A 14,742-nucleotide genomic window follows, 5' to 3' on the forward strand; every position below is an offset into this window, starting at 1 on the left:
GTGTCTTTGGATCGAGACTCTAGTATTATGTTAGGTGTCCTTTTTGTGTTTGTGCTTCCATTCAAACCTGCTGGGCTCCACTTCATCCATCCTGCTGCTCCTGAGATTCCTGCTTCTGCTAAATCCTCCTTGCCCACGTGCCTTCTTGCTTACTGCTTCAAGACCATGTGTCCTCTCGGACCTAAGGCTTAATGGATTGACCTCACTTTGAGAGCCTAAAAATTACACTCTTAGCATTCAGCAAACTCCTTTGTTGCCAAAATGTTGCCCTGGGCTGTAAAATCCCTTTATGGATTCCTGTTCTTGACATTTCCAATTACAGACTCCAGACTCACCCGACCTCATCTAATGAACATCCATGTGTTAGTGTGTAACGGGGGCAGGGGGCGCCTCAGGGGGTGTAGTCGGGTCCCCTCGCCTTGTGGGCCGCAGGCTGAACCCCGGCCCGGCCGTTACTTGCAAAACAGGTGTGTTGTTGGGGCAGAGTGTGGATGGCAGGGGCACATACATGTCAGCGTTCTTTCTGTGCTCTTCAGCTCCCTTTTCACACACAGGAAAGAGGCAGTTACAGACAGCAGATAAACTAAACACCAATTTATTGTATAGCGCTTCCATTCTTTGTTTGCAGCAGGTTTACTTCAGTACGTTCCACATTAAAGGTTCTTTCCTTACAAAACGGTTCCCTTTTTCCCCGGTAACTTTCCTTTGCCTGCAGGGGCCAAGTGTTATCCCCCTGGTAGCTGCACTCCAATCCCGGGTTTAGTCCAGCCCTATCCTAGGGGTTTGTTTAGACTATGGGACGGCTCCAGTACTCACTACCGGCTCCAGACTAGTTCCAACTTCACTTCTTCTCAAGGGTTTACTCTGCTTTTCCTTGCTACGGGTGTTCCCGTCTCCGCTTCTTCTGCCTCTGCACCCACTTCCACACTCTGCCCCGTCACCTCAGACCGAGCTTGCTCGCCTCTCACATCTCACTGCACACTGGACTCTGCATTCAGAACCCTTCCCCCCTTCTCTTCCCTCCTAGGCTGCCCTGCCCCTTCCTTCCCTGTCACTGTTACCAGGGGAACCACTCACTACACTGTCACCTAGGGGGGGAGAACCGTACATAACACACAACATTGTGCAATGTGCCACCATACTCCTGTGGCGTCTTCAGGGGGGGGAAAAACGTCTTCTCCACACTAGGGGTCCGTCCACCCCTTACAAGTGCTACAGCAGCAGATCACAGAGCCGGATGTGCTCCACTACACTGTGCTGAGGGCTAGTGGCTGAGGTTATGTGTTCACGTCAGGTCCCACTAATGTGTGCATTCATTTACACTGCTTCTTCATTACCATTGTTCATGTTAGTTCATGACGACTCTACGTCTTCTTTCGACATATTGATTTTACCGTAGAAAACTCTTTCCACCGTCTCCTTAAACTGGATGGTAAATATTACCCGGCTGTTGACCTGTGAATGCTGCAATTTATTGACTTCATTTCTTGTACTGCTGGCCACCTTTAGCACATATGGAAACAAATGGCTGCTATAAAGCGCAGTTGTTTGCTCCCCTCAGATGAAGCGTAGATGTGAAATACGGAAAGTAGTAAAACTTCTGATAGATTTAGCTTTCCAATTCGACACTATTCACCCTCCACTTTGTGTTGTCAGTGCACAGAATAATGACATGTGGTCTATAGTGACATTGGTCAGATGTCGTTGGTGCAGTCATGAAGTGGATGGCATGATATGGAGTGCAAAAGAACCAGCAGTGAATTAATAACTCTAAGTGTGATATGTTTATTAGAGGTTTTAACCCATTTTACACTGTATGACAGGGTAGTCTGGCTGTGCCTGGCAATACATCTCATCACTATAAAGTGAACAGGTCCAAGTAGAACTCGTAGGAACATTGCTGTGCCAAAAGCTGGCAACACGCCTGCAAGAGCTGCAGACAGATTGTTAGTCTGATCATCAGCCGTTATGCAGATCGGATTCCCATGATTCATACATGTAATGAGAACAGACCAACAATGGAAATTGCACATTGTAATGTTATTAGTTATATATTATTTCAAGATAAGCACTAAAATGCTCGCATGCTCGTTCCTTGAGTCTAGTAAGTCAGACGCTTTGGAAGGGCTCAACTCGTTTCACGACTATAATGGACGTCAATGATTGGGCAGTTTGGCTCTCCAGAGACATACAGCCAGCCATATACAAAGCAGGGAGAGAGGGTGGGATTTTTTGGACAAATTACATCTGACAAGGTTGCTTTACCCCCCGTGAGAGCCATTGAGAGGCTGCATATGGCTCTCTCATGCAGTGAAGCAAGTCTTGGCTTTGTGTTCTCTGTTTCACGGCCAAAACATCTAAGCACTCGTGATACTCAGCCAAGCACCGTGAGTACTCGAGCAGCCTGATATACGATCGGGTATTGAGCAGTGGAGAAGCGCCGGCCAGGGGCTCCGCCGAGCCTGCAGGTTGTAGTCATAGTATCACTCACGATCGGTGTGTGACGCCCTGGACCCCCAGGGGTCACAGTACAGTAACACCACACACACACACCCCCTCCCCTGGTTAGGTGACACCAGTCAAACAAAATCCTTGTTGCCTCTCTCCAGGGTCTGATGTCCACACCAGGTGGGGCGGAGCCAGGCAGTTGGCCCCACCCACCGAGGAGTTCACAGGCCTGGAGGTGGGAAAAGTAGTCAGTGGAGTGGAGTTGAGTTTGAGGAGTTGAGGAATAGAGAGTTTGGAGGAATAGAGAGGGTTGGAGCCCAGGCACAATCAGCAAGGTTGGCAGATGGTGGTGGCCGTCTGCAGGAGTTGGTGGAGGTCAGCGGAACCGTAGGACTGGGGTAGGGCGGTGGCCCGCCGGTACCGAACCGGGGAGCAGATTGAAGCCAAGCACCAAGGCAGGGTACTCAAAGCCCGACTAGGCTCGGAGCCGCCGTAAAGGTCAAATTCTCTGATTGCGGTCTGGACCTCAGGGGTTCATTCCCAACCAAGTCCTGTCAGAAGGCAACAGCCCAACCCGTCCGGATAAGAGCCACTGCCAAGGGCCAGAGATCCAAGGGCCAGCGCCTACGGGCAACCATGCTCTCCTGACACGTACACGCCGGGGAGCTGACTACCCGTGGGAAGCCATAGGAGTCAAATACACATACACAGGTGCAGGGAAACAACAGCCACCATCAACCCATCCAGGGAGAGTGAGAACACCGCAGCCAGCTGTGTGCCCCGTCCATCCAGCCGTTTGAATTACCAGAGTCTCTGTCCTTCTGTGTCTGAGTGAGTACAACAGTACCATCCGGCACCGCGCTGCACCGCAACGTTGCACCCGTGCCCACGCTGCCTCCCCGCATCCGGCCCCTGCACCTGCACCTATACCTCCACCCCCTACCAGGCCCCGGGACCAACAGCCCCTACCCACGGAGGGGTCAACACCTTAGCTGCTCTCTGCCATCGCTCCCGGGATCCCCCGTCACCAGCCGTGGTGGTGCCCACCGTCACCACAACCCGTGGGTGGCGTCACGACCGACATCCCACCACAAACCTCCCCTTTTCACTCGTGGGCGAGGAGGTGCTGCTCGAGCCCCGGGTCCGGCCCCGTGCTCGAGCCACCGAGGAGCAGAAGCACCGGACCCGAGCGCCAGCGATTCCCAGGTGAGCGGCGTTCCCACCCCTCCGCCCGCGACAGGTGCACTCCATGAAATATTAGATATAATGGTGGGTGTAGAATGTGCATTTCCAAATGTATCAACCTGTTCACCTTAAAGTTACAGTCCAGTTGCAGTAAAAGAAAAGCTGACACTGGGTTTCTTCTCAACATCCCAACTTTACTCGCACATTGCTCTCCGTTACAGGCATCTTTTTCAGTATCATCAAGACGGCAACTGTCCTTATGTCCAGTCCAATAACTATGCATTCTATTCCACAATCCAGCTGCTATCTCAGTGCACCATCCTCCTGGTACCTTGGCTTGTCCCACTACCGGTTTCTCCATCCTGGCTCAGCTAGGGTCCCCCAGCCCATGATCCACAGTGGCCATCCGTAAGACTTCGCCCCACAATATATGTCTGTGTCTTGTTCCTGTCAGCAACAGTCATAAGAGGAGTACCTCTTCAATTCCCAGGATCCGTGAGACACTTTCTTATAAACGCAGCCTCTTCTCTCAACTCCTCACTTCACTACCCTCTGTCACCTTCACCAGCTCTGCTCTGAGTCGTGCCCTCCCCTATCTCTCTACTGAAACCCTCCCTTCTCCCTTCTGCAAACCACTGGGGGGATCCTGTGCCCTCTAGTGGTGTGCCACTCTAACTACACCCCAACCTACCCTTCTATCTGGCTCCTGTCACCACCTTACAGTGACAAGCACGGTCTCCCATCACTAGTCAGCACATCTTCATCATTGAATTCTGTTTTTCCACACACTGAGAAATCTGCTGTAAGCTTTTGTTGGGGCGTGTTCTTTTTCCCCCTGTGTGTACCTGCCTGCTTACGATTGGTCAGCACTTCACAGGGAGAAAAAGTACATGTCCCTAGTAAAAACTGTCTGATTACACCAAGTCAGACATTCAAAAAGTTAACTTATTAGGTGCCAAATACTTTGATTGATAATATCTCTGAAACAGAGGCGAAGTTGAAAAAAAAATGTTTTATTCCTCTCTGCAGATTCTATTATATTGTGTGTCCAATTAAATATGAAAAGTTGGTGAAAGATTTTCTTTAAAGAAGCACTCTTAAGAATATTTCTAAAAAATAAATCTGTGCATTTGCGTATGTAGTGTAATGTGTGTGTTTAATATACTTATCCACCACCGCCTTCTCCAGGATTCAGAGAAGTTCTGCTCCTTTTCTCAGTTACGTCAACATTTTGTGTGAGAATTATAAGGGTAAAGCTGGGCTCTACTGCCTATAAAGGGAAGGTGCTTAAGGGAAAAAGACTATGAATAGTATGATAAATCCCAAGCACTCAATTGGACACAAAAATGATGCAAAATGTGTTTTTTATTAGTAGATTATTTGCAAAAAGAAAAAGAAAAGAGAAGCATCACTACCAAATAAAGCAAAGCCAACGTTTCGGCCTATTTTAGGCCTTTGTCAATGTCTTGCCAGAAACCAGGAAGGCCTGGAAGACAGGTAGAGGAATAAAGAAGATGCCTGAAGCGCATAAAGAATGGGGACGGGGTCCCAGAGGTATTGGCAGGAGGCGTCTGGCATGTGGCAAAACCTTGACAAAGGCCTAAAATAGGCCGAAATGTTGGCCTTGCTTTATTTGGTAGTGGTGTTTCTCTTTTCTGTTTGCAAATAATCTACTAATAAAAAACACATTTTGCATCATTTTTGTGTCCAATTGAGTGCTTGGGATTTATCATACTGTGCGCTATGTGTGAGGCACAACTCTCTCTACAATGTAAGTCTATGGAGCCTTGTTCTCAATGGACTTACATTGAAAATAATTGCGCACAGCGAGAGTCTAAAGAACAGTGACATCACTGAGAAGAGAAGAAGACCGGCGCTGGATCTTGGAGAAGGTGGCAGTAGGTAGGTATATTAATACACTGACATTACACTGCAAATAGATATACATGAAAATATTTTAAAACCTTCTTTATGGTAGGGCTTTTAACACGCTTACTCCGCTCAGTGTGTCTTGGACACAATGAGTGACTGCTGAACTATGGAATCAGGCCGTGCTGAGCCGTCAGATAAGTGAGTGTCAGCCCAGTCATCCAATCTGATGGTGGGATGTGCTGAGCAGTTCATGTGTTGAGTGACAGCTCAGTCATCCAATCTGATACTGGGATGTGCTGGGATTGTTCATGTGTTCCCTGTTTTCTGTGATTGCCCATTACTTAGCTGAGCAGTTAATCCCAGAACACTGCCAGTTGTAGCAGTCTGCTCAGTGGTGCTTGTTGGCCTCATTTCTCTGCACTTTGTGTTCTGATCTATTGCTTCCACTCCCTGGACTTCATCAGACCTTCCTTTTGTCTTGTCCTTTTGCTCTGATTTGCTAATCTCTAGGTATTCTGACTCCGGACCATGATCTGAGAACACCTCTGTTTGTCCCCTTAGGGCGGCTTTGCACATTGCAACATCGCACGTGCAATGCCGGTGGGGTCAAATCGAAAGTGACGCACATCCGGCGTCACGTTTGACATCGTTGTGTGTAAATTCTAGATGATACGATTAACGAGCGCAAAAGCGCCGTTATCGTATCATCGTTGCAAGCTCCGACTTTTCCATAATTATGCTGGCGCGACAGGTACGATGCTGTTCCTCGTTCCTGCGGCAGCACACATCGCTGTGTGTTACGCCGCAGGAGCGAGGAATTTCACCTTACCTGCCGCCGGCGGCTCTATGGAAGGAAGGAGGTAAGCGGGATGTTTACATCCTGCTCATCTCTGCCCCTCCGCCGCTATTGGCCGCCTGCCGTGTGATGTCGCTATGACGCCGCACGACCCGCCCCCTTAGGAAGGAGGCGGGTCGCCGGCAAGAGCGACGGTCGCATGGTAGGTGAGTGCATGTGAAGCTGGCGTAGCGATAATTTTCGCTACGCCAGCTATCACAAGATATCGTACCTGCGACCGGGGCGGGGACTATCGCGTGCGACATCGCAGCATCGGCTTGCGATGTCGCAACGTGCAAAGCCCGCCTTAGTCCTTGACGTGCTTTCCTGGTATCTGACTCTCGAACATTTAATTACCCTGCCTCATGACTTGCCCATGTAGTAGCTGCCGTCACAGCTTCTTTAAGGTTAGCATGAGCTAAGAAAGAAATATTACATTGCTTAAAATTTTCTATTTTTCTAAATTCTGCCCCACTTTTGTCTACGTGCTGTGACCATTTGAGTAAATATGTCTAACCTGTAATACCAGCCATAGACCATAGACAAGAGGGGCACTATTTTTTGAAAAATCATATATCATTTCTATCCTCATAGAACTATAGACTGGGAACAAGTCAATTTGTAGCTCAGAATTTTACTTTCATAACCGATCTTCTTCTGACACTGTTGCTTTCACGTAGGAAACTAGAAAACATTGTCAATTATTTTATGAATTGGAAAAGCAAAAGAAAACTTTGCTTTTATATGAGTAAGCGAGGAAATGTACCACAGCGAGTAATGCAAAAAGTAAGATCGAATGTATTGTGTCAGATCCATCATCGAGGCGGCTGACAAGGCGAGGAGATGGAAGACTGTTGTGCGCACTCATCTTAACCTCGAGGCTTTCTTCTTCCTACTTGTTTTTTCGGGGGTCTTTCTTAGACGAGAATTTTTTCCATTGTAAAAATGTATGCATTAACATTATTTGTATTTTCCATATCAGGTCACAAAGCAAAGATTCTGCAGATAATAACATTTAAAAAAAATCAAGACGCACTTTACTGCTAAGATAATGTATCTAGGTTTATCAGAGAGGATTCATGTATTTACTCCCTTTGATTATATGGCGGCAACATCATCCACAGGTATTGTCATAACTCCTTTTCCCCCAATAAAATGTATGTTACATCAGTCAATCTAAGGTCAAGGGTGTATAATGGTAGTTACCGACATTTTGGGGAGGAGGGGGAGGGTAAGTTTCACACCCAACGACACTCCTCCGAGTCCTGATAATGCCCAGTGTCCTGGCACATTTGGCAACTATGATATTATATGTCTTGTGCTACTTCCAGGCTGTCTTATATAGTTATTGCCAACTTACCCAGAAAACATCCTAGAAACTCCTAGAATAAGAGTCTGTTTCCACTGAGTTTGTTGTGTTGATTTTTTTGTAGCCAAAATTCTCCTAAAAGCACAAGTTTTGATTGGAGAGTTGGAGAGTTTCTACTCTGAAAACTAACAGAGACCTCCGGGACTCTTTAAGGCCATGCTGAACCTACTCTGTGACGTTTCTAGGGGCGGGGTATCCACACAGCCAGTAGAGGGGAACCGTTGGGTTGCCGGGTGTGGCGGTTCAAAGTGTCTTCTCAGCTGCTGCGTTTAGTCGCCTCCACCTCCTGAGTGAGAATTGACCAATCTGTGAGCCAGATGTGAAGCTGACAGCCAGCTCAGAAAATGTGCAATGTGCTGACTCCCAGTGATCAATTGTACTCGCATCTTAGCTCTGACCACTGGCATTTTCAGGTCGGGGTGTGATCAGCAGTGTGATCAGGTAATTTAATCATGCTGCTGACGTCAGTTGCCAGTGCCGCATAGATGGCTGACAGCATTGGTGGTAAATGTTCCAGTGGAGCTGAAGACACCAAAGATATATTGTAATTAGTGTAAGAAGGGAAGAAATTTGAAGAACAAGTATGGGGAGAAAGGGTGGGAGAAATGTATACAGACACAGTATGGCTAGCGAGGGTAGAATATATACACACATTGTATGGGAAAAAAATTAGACCGCTGTATGGGGAGCAAAGCGGGGAATTTGAGGACATAGTATGGGCAGAAAGGAGGCAGGATGGATGTGGACACCAGTATGGAGAGCAAGGGGAGAATGTATGTGGACACAATATGAGGAGTGAGGGGAATTGGCGCAAACACAGTATGGGTTTCAAGGGGGGAATGTATGAGGACACAGTATGAGGAGTGAGGGGGGATGAGTGCGGAGGTAGTAAAGAGACAGTATGGGGTGAGAAAAATATAAGGTGGCACAGAATAGAGACTGTGTGGTGTGGCAGGTACGGAGAGGGGGCAACATGGGGGGACAGTGTGAGGGCAGAGCAAGGATGGGACAGTATGCTGAGGAGGGCTAGTGTGATGAAGGAGCACTGTATAAACACTAGGGAGCACACTGAGGGGCAATTATTTACTCAGGGGCACAACATAGGACGGATATTTTTATTCAAGAGCATTATAATGATTGTGCTATTTTTAAGGGTATCGTGCTGGGATGTGCTGCAGAAAACTGGAGAAGATATAAATCTGCAGAGACAAGCTGTGGATGTGAAAAGTCATCATGGCATCTGGACAAGATAAAGAAAACTAAGAGAATGACTCTGATTAGAGGCAACATCATCTATAAGCAACACCCAATATCTCCTTACCATTGTTAAGACCATACTAGGAGTTGTAGGTTCATGCAATACAAATGAATATGGGTGTGACCAGACAATAAAATTGATGTACCATGTACCATGGTTCTTGTGTTGTATTCCTTTACTGATAAGGGTTCTGATTATGTGTTTCTGTACTGATAGGGTTAATATGGATGTATTTCTGTACTGCTGGTGGGTCTGATGATTAATTTCTGTACTGCTGATTTTTATGGTGATGTATTTCTGTACTGATGATGGTTGTAATGCTGTGTTTATGTATGGATTGGGGTTTTAGTTATGCATTTCTGTACCTCTGGTGATGTATTTTTGTACTGGTAAGGGTTGTGATGCTGTCTTTCTGTACTGATTGGGGTTCTGGTTATTTATTTATGTACTGCTGGTGGTTCTGGTGATGTATTCCTGTGCTGTTTTTAATTCTGATACTCTACACATGTAATAATCCATGATTTGTAAGATTATGTTACACATGGCTTTGTCACTAAAGTGTTGTGCCATCTGGCAAGTTAAGGGTTACTATGTTTTTATTTGTTCGGGGCATTAAAGGGGGGTTGTCCAAGTTTGTGACAAGTCTGGAGTTACTCTATGTAACTGCTGACTTCTCAGTTCTCACAGCGCACATACCGCATGCTATCAGGAGTTACTGGTGCCGACAGTGAGAGTGTAAGGTCACGAAACCGCAAGTATTTGATTTACATACATGCAGTTATGTGTTGACTAGACAGGCGCTGCGTCAGTCAGTGAAAATGAACTGAGCAAGGACAGACATGTCTAGTCAGAATGTGGCTGTCATGCCCCAGGATTGATCTGGCAGCCTCCTATGCTGTGGTCCATTCCCCTCTCCACCGAACCAGTCAGGTTCAGTCGCTGTCCTGGTCCTGAAGACTTAGTAGCTAGTTGTGTTCTTTGCCTTTCTGCCAACAAGTGTTTCCAGAGCATTAATTCAGTCTGCCCTCTCACCCAGCGGGTGTAACTATTTAAAGCCTTACAGGCTTCAATTTCCCGCTGGTGATATTTCTAAAATGGACCCTGCTTGGAAGTATAGCCTGTTTGTCTTGTGTTTCTCCTGGCAGGTTATAACTTTTGGTTTACCTTATTTTACTCTGCACCTTCCCTCAGATTCTTTAGGTGGTACATGGAACCCTCCATGGCCACTTAGGATGTGAAAGTCCGAGTGGTCATCTGAGTCACCCAGTTATGGTTGGGATCTGTAGTCTATATAACACCTGGGCAGGTCAGGTGCTGTATGCATGTAAAACCTAATTTTTCAGTATTCGCCACATGTGCACTTTAGTGCGCATAACATTGACCAGAAGTATACAAATCGCATCCTTGTGCTAACATGACCATCCACTCTAGCTACTCGCAAGGGACAATCCTAAAAGTAGGTAGTGCATGTGTTGTGTGAATTCAGAAGCCTGCAGTCCCCTGAACAGTGACTGCAGAATTTCATCACAAACCTGGACAACCCCTTCAATTGTAAAATTAGGCCCCGTAGCATGTCCAATCCTAACAGCGTGTAATATACTCACTGTCAGGATTCAGCTCCTATACTATTTTGATACTTATGGTCATATGACAACTAGCTTTTCTTCCTGCTTTTATCATTTTTTCACTGAATCATGAGATAATTTTGAAAAGCATTTCATTGGCATTTGACTGTAAGTAAGCACATCGCATATGAATGAGCGGTCACACGATGACTGCTCAAACCGAATGTGGGGGGGGGAGAAGGCGCCAAACTGAATTCTTGCCCCGGGTGCTGGAAAGCCTAGATACACTTCTGACCTACTTGAAACCTCCTGGAAATCAACTATTACATGAGGTTTCTTTATTCAGTTAGGCCCCTTTCACATCCATTTTTTCTCATCAGTCACAATCCGTTGAATTTAGAAAAAACGGATCCAGCGCTGACTTGTATTAGCGATGGATGGCCTCACGTTTCATCCATCGTTAGACGGATCAGTTGAAAAATGTTTGTCCGTCGGACGGAGATGTCCACTGTAACGTTTTTGTGTGCACCTTCCGTCATTTTGTATTGTGGCGCCCCTGACCTGGTCAGGCACCACTGAGTACTGCACCCATGCTGGGTCAGTACAAAACAGGTAATCCCAAAGGCTGACTAGGGTGTGGACACACAGACACTGGTAACCAGGACACACACTCAGCATAGAGGGGACCCCTGTGCAGACCCAGGGAGGGGGCGTAGCCCTCACATCCCAGCTAGTGGTGCCTGGAGACGAGGAGTTGTGCAGTGGCAGCCAGAGGAGTAGGAGTGGAGGAGCCGCGTCTGAGGTGTGGAGTGGATGAACAGGACACGCTCAGACCCTGCACCTGTAGTGGCTGCTGGCGGGGGAGAGCGGATACCGAGTAGTGCTACCTAAAATCCACCTAGTGCAGAGGTGGCTGAGTAAGGAGACTGCCGGTAGACCGAGCCCGCACGGGGAAACAGGTCCCCAGAGCAGGAACCCATTTACTTGGCCTGCCAAACCTGCTGGTGAGGGCACTGAATGTGCCTCACCAACCTACACAGAGTCCGCAGCATCAGCAGCAACGAGGGGGCCCATAAGGAGGATTGAGCCTGGAGCCATCTTAACCTTGGTCCACGCTGCCAGCAAACGGGCCAGAAAGATGAGAACGGCAGTTGTGACTTCCCTGGGTGATCCCCGCAGTACTCCAAGTTGAGGTCACCTCAAAACAAGAAGGGCTAGGAAGGCGAGTCAGCAGTCACCCCTACATCAGCCGGAGGGATACCTGGTTCCACCTGGTTCATCACAGCATCGCCCGGGTTGACTCACCCCTGCCATCTGAAAGTGAGTAAAAACCCTGAAAGACATTGCTGCTTGTGTGTGAGCTCTTCTGCGACCTGTGGTACTACACACTTACACCTGGGCCCTGGGGCCAGCCTCACTCTCGGGAGGCTACAACAACTGGCTGCATTTACCACCAGCTCCAGGCGCTCCCCAAACTGCAGTGACGGTCACCCCCTGACCGCAAATACCGAGAGTGGCGTCACGATTCCCATTGAAGTTAACATGACCTGCCTGTTGTCAGAAGAATCCCAGCACGTGAAGTCCCTGAAGACCCTGAGGCGACCTGAAGGTAATGGGGCTCCACAGTACCATGGAAGCTTATAGGTGCAGGATCCATCAAATGATGGATCCGTCAAATTTTTGTCACTGAGCATTCTCTCTCTCTCATCTAACCAAAGCTTTTTAACACTGCAAGGGTCCAGGCCTGCACAAGATGTGGTGTGCAGGAACATTTATTTTAACTATTAAATGTCAGCTGTAGTTAGTGGCATAACTAGAATCCAATGGACCTGGTGCAAGATTTAGACCTACCTTCCATACATGTTGGTCAGATACATGGTCCCTTGTAGTGTTCTAAATCCTAAAAAGACATACATGCTGCCCCCATCCATTATGTAGTATTGTTTCCCATCTTTGGAATCTTCCAGGTATATATGGCCCCTTTCTCGTATATATGCCCCCATCCTGGGCCCCTTTCTGTTATATTGTCTCCCATCTTGGGCCCCTTTCTGGTATATTGTTTCCCATCCTGGTTCCCTTTCTGGTATATTGCCCCCCACCTGGTATATTTGTCCTCCATCCTGGGCCCCTTTCTGGTATATATGTCCCCTGTTCTGTTACTGTTCTCAAACTCATGAAAAAACTCAAAAACCTGCTTCTCCCCTTCCCCCATCCTCACGTTATTCTATTCTATAGCTGGTTCATAAGCCGGCAGCTGACTTTGAGAAGGTTGCTATGGGTGATACATGATGTCACTGGTATGCGCCTGTGACTGGCATACTTATGTCAGCTACCCGTCTCTGATCCTTGGAAGCATATCCAGCTAAAATAGGTGCCGGTGTTTGTGGGTGCCCCTTTTACACTTGCCAGGTCATGGTTGGACCCTCTTCAACTGCTATAGTTATGCCCATGGCTGCAGTTCATCCAGTTACATACAACTCAGTGTATTGCTTTGGACTGCAGCTGTAACTAAACAGTTAAAATCAATCTGTAGCAGTATAAAAAAAATGAGTGTAGCCCAGGCCTAAAGGTGGATCATTTGCACCAGACTAAATTATCGCCCGGCAATTGGAACGGTGCATAGACCAATACTATATTTTCACCCCTTACTAATGTCCTATCTTTACTTCTGCAGATGATATGAATGAGGCGAGGTTTGCAGTAATAAACGCACAATGAGGTGAATAAAACTCATTTACGTTTAATCCATACCCCTTAATGATTGGGTTCTCACATCCTCTAGTGTCGCACTCCCTTTTTTCTCCCACCAGATGGCAGTAGCACTCCACCGATCTCCCCAGCTCCTTGAGGTTTCTTCCCCACCCTCTCCAGATCTATCATTACCGCTGCTCACTTCTGCTGTCTGTTGATTGCCGGCTACATTTACAGATGATAAAAATAAAAAATAAATAAAAACGTTGCGGTAGAGCCTCATACAAATAATCATTTCTCCCACTGTTCCGGCACGGCAATGTGTTCTTGTAGAGATTGCAAAGACGTCTTATTGAGTTCAGTCTGATTTTAAAAAAAAAAACAACAACAAACAAACAAAAAATGGCACCTTAGGTCCTTTTTCTTAGTTAAAACATGATAAACAAGCATCCTAATGCCCCTTAAATTGCAGGGATCTATCGGTGACGTCCGGTCATTTTCGCAGCCGGCTCCGGAGATGGGAAATTCCCTTACGAAGAGCGAAGACGTTTCCAACATTCTGAAAAAAAAAGGATAAATATCCGTCCCAATATTTACTGCTTTAGGAGACGCAAATTAAATTATCATGCATTTCATAGCGAATATCTTGCAAGGATAATCAAATATCAGCCGCCTGATGGAAATCTGGCCTCGACTTTGATGCCGTTCTCTTATGATTAATGTATCTCAATATTATTGACTTAGATGCTGTCGGAATTTTTATCCGTCTGGGGAGAGGGAAGGATGGAAGCCGGGAACGTTTATTATGCATCATTGAAATGCATTATTCCAGCTTAGGACTGTCATACAATGTATCCGCGGATTTTATTTGTCAGCTATGAATGTCGGCGGCGCGCTGTTTGTCAGCTTCTTACCAAGCGTTTCCCCAACATCCTGACAAAAGCAACATTAATTAAATTACGGGGTATTCATCTCATAGGCTGTAATGGGATTCGGAGAGGATATTATGCCGACTCCCGTCCTCATGAGCGAGTATAACGCCGATGGAAATGGCTTCTGTATCAAGGATCATCTCGTAATAAATATGAATATTGAGACGGTAGAGGCGGAAATCATTTAGGGAGTTGAAAAGTTTTCATTTGCATGACTTAAAGAGCACCTGTCGCCGAACCGGCGGGCGATAGTGATCTATGTATTTAGCTCCCTCTGAAGACTGAGTCGTCCGTCGTTTAAATATTACATTTTATGTATCAGATTATATGGGGCCTAATGTGACAATGAGGCTTATAGAATTGCATTAAATGCACTGTAATTGCTGCACAACGACGCGTTGGATATCTATGTGGTATTGTATGTGCGTAGCCCGAGAGATGAGAGGATCTTTGGAAATTTGATGACTTCGCTGAATTTTCAGCCAAAATTCGATTTGCACAAATCTAAATACTAGAAAGCATTTAATTGCTCAGAAAAGACACACAGGGGAGAGAGAGATCTCCACTGATCATGAGAGCAAACGAAA

The sequence above is a fragment of the Anomaloglossus baeobatrachus genome, chromosome 6, assembly GCF_048569485.1.
Source record: "Anomaloglossus baeobatrachus isolate aAnoBae1 chromosome 6, aAnoBae1.hap1, whole genome shotgun sequence".
NCBI classification, from domain to species: domain Eukaryota; kingdom Metazoa; phylum Chordata; class Amphibia; order Anura; family Aromobatidae; genus Anomaloglossus; species Anomaloglossus baeobatrachus.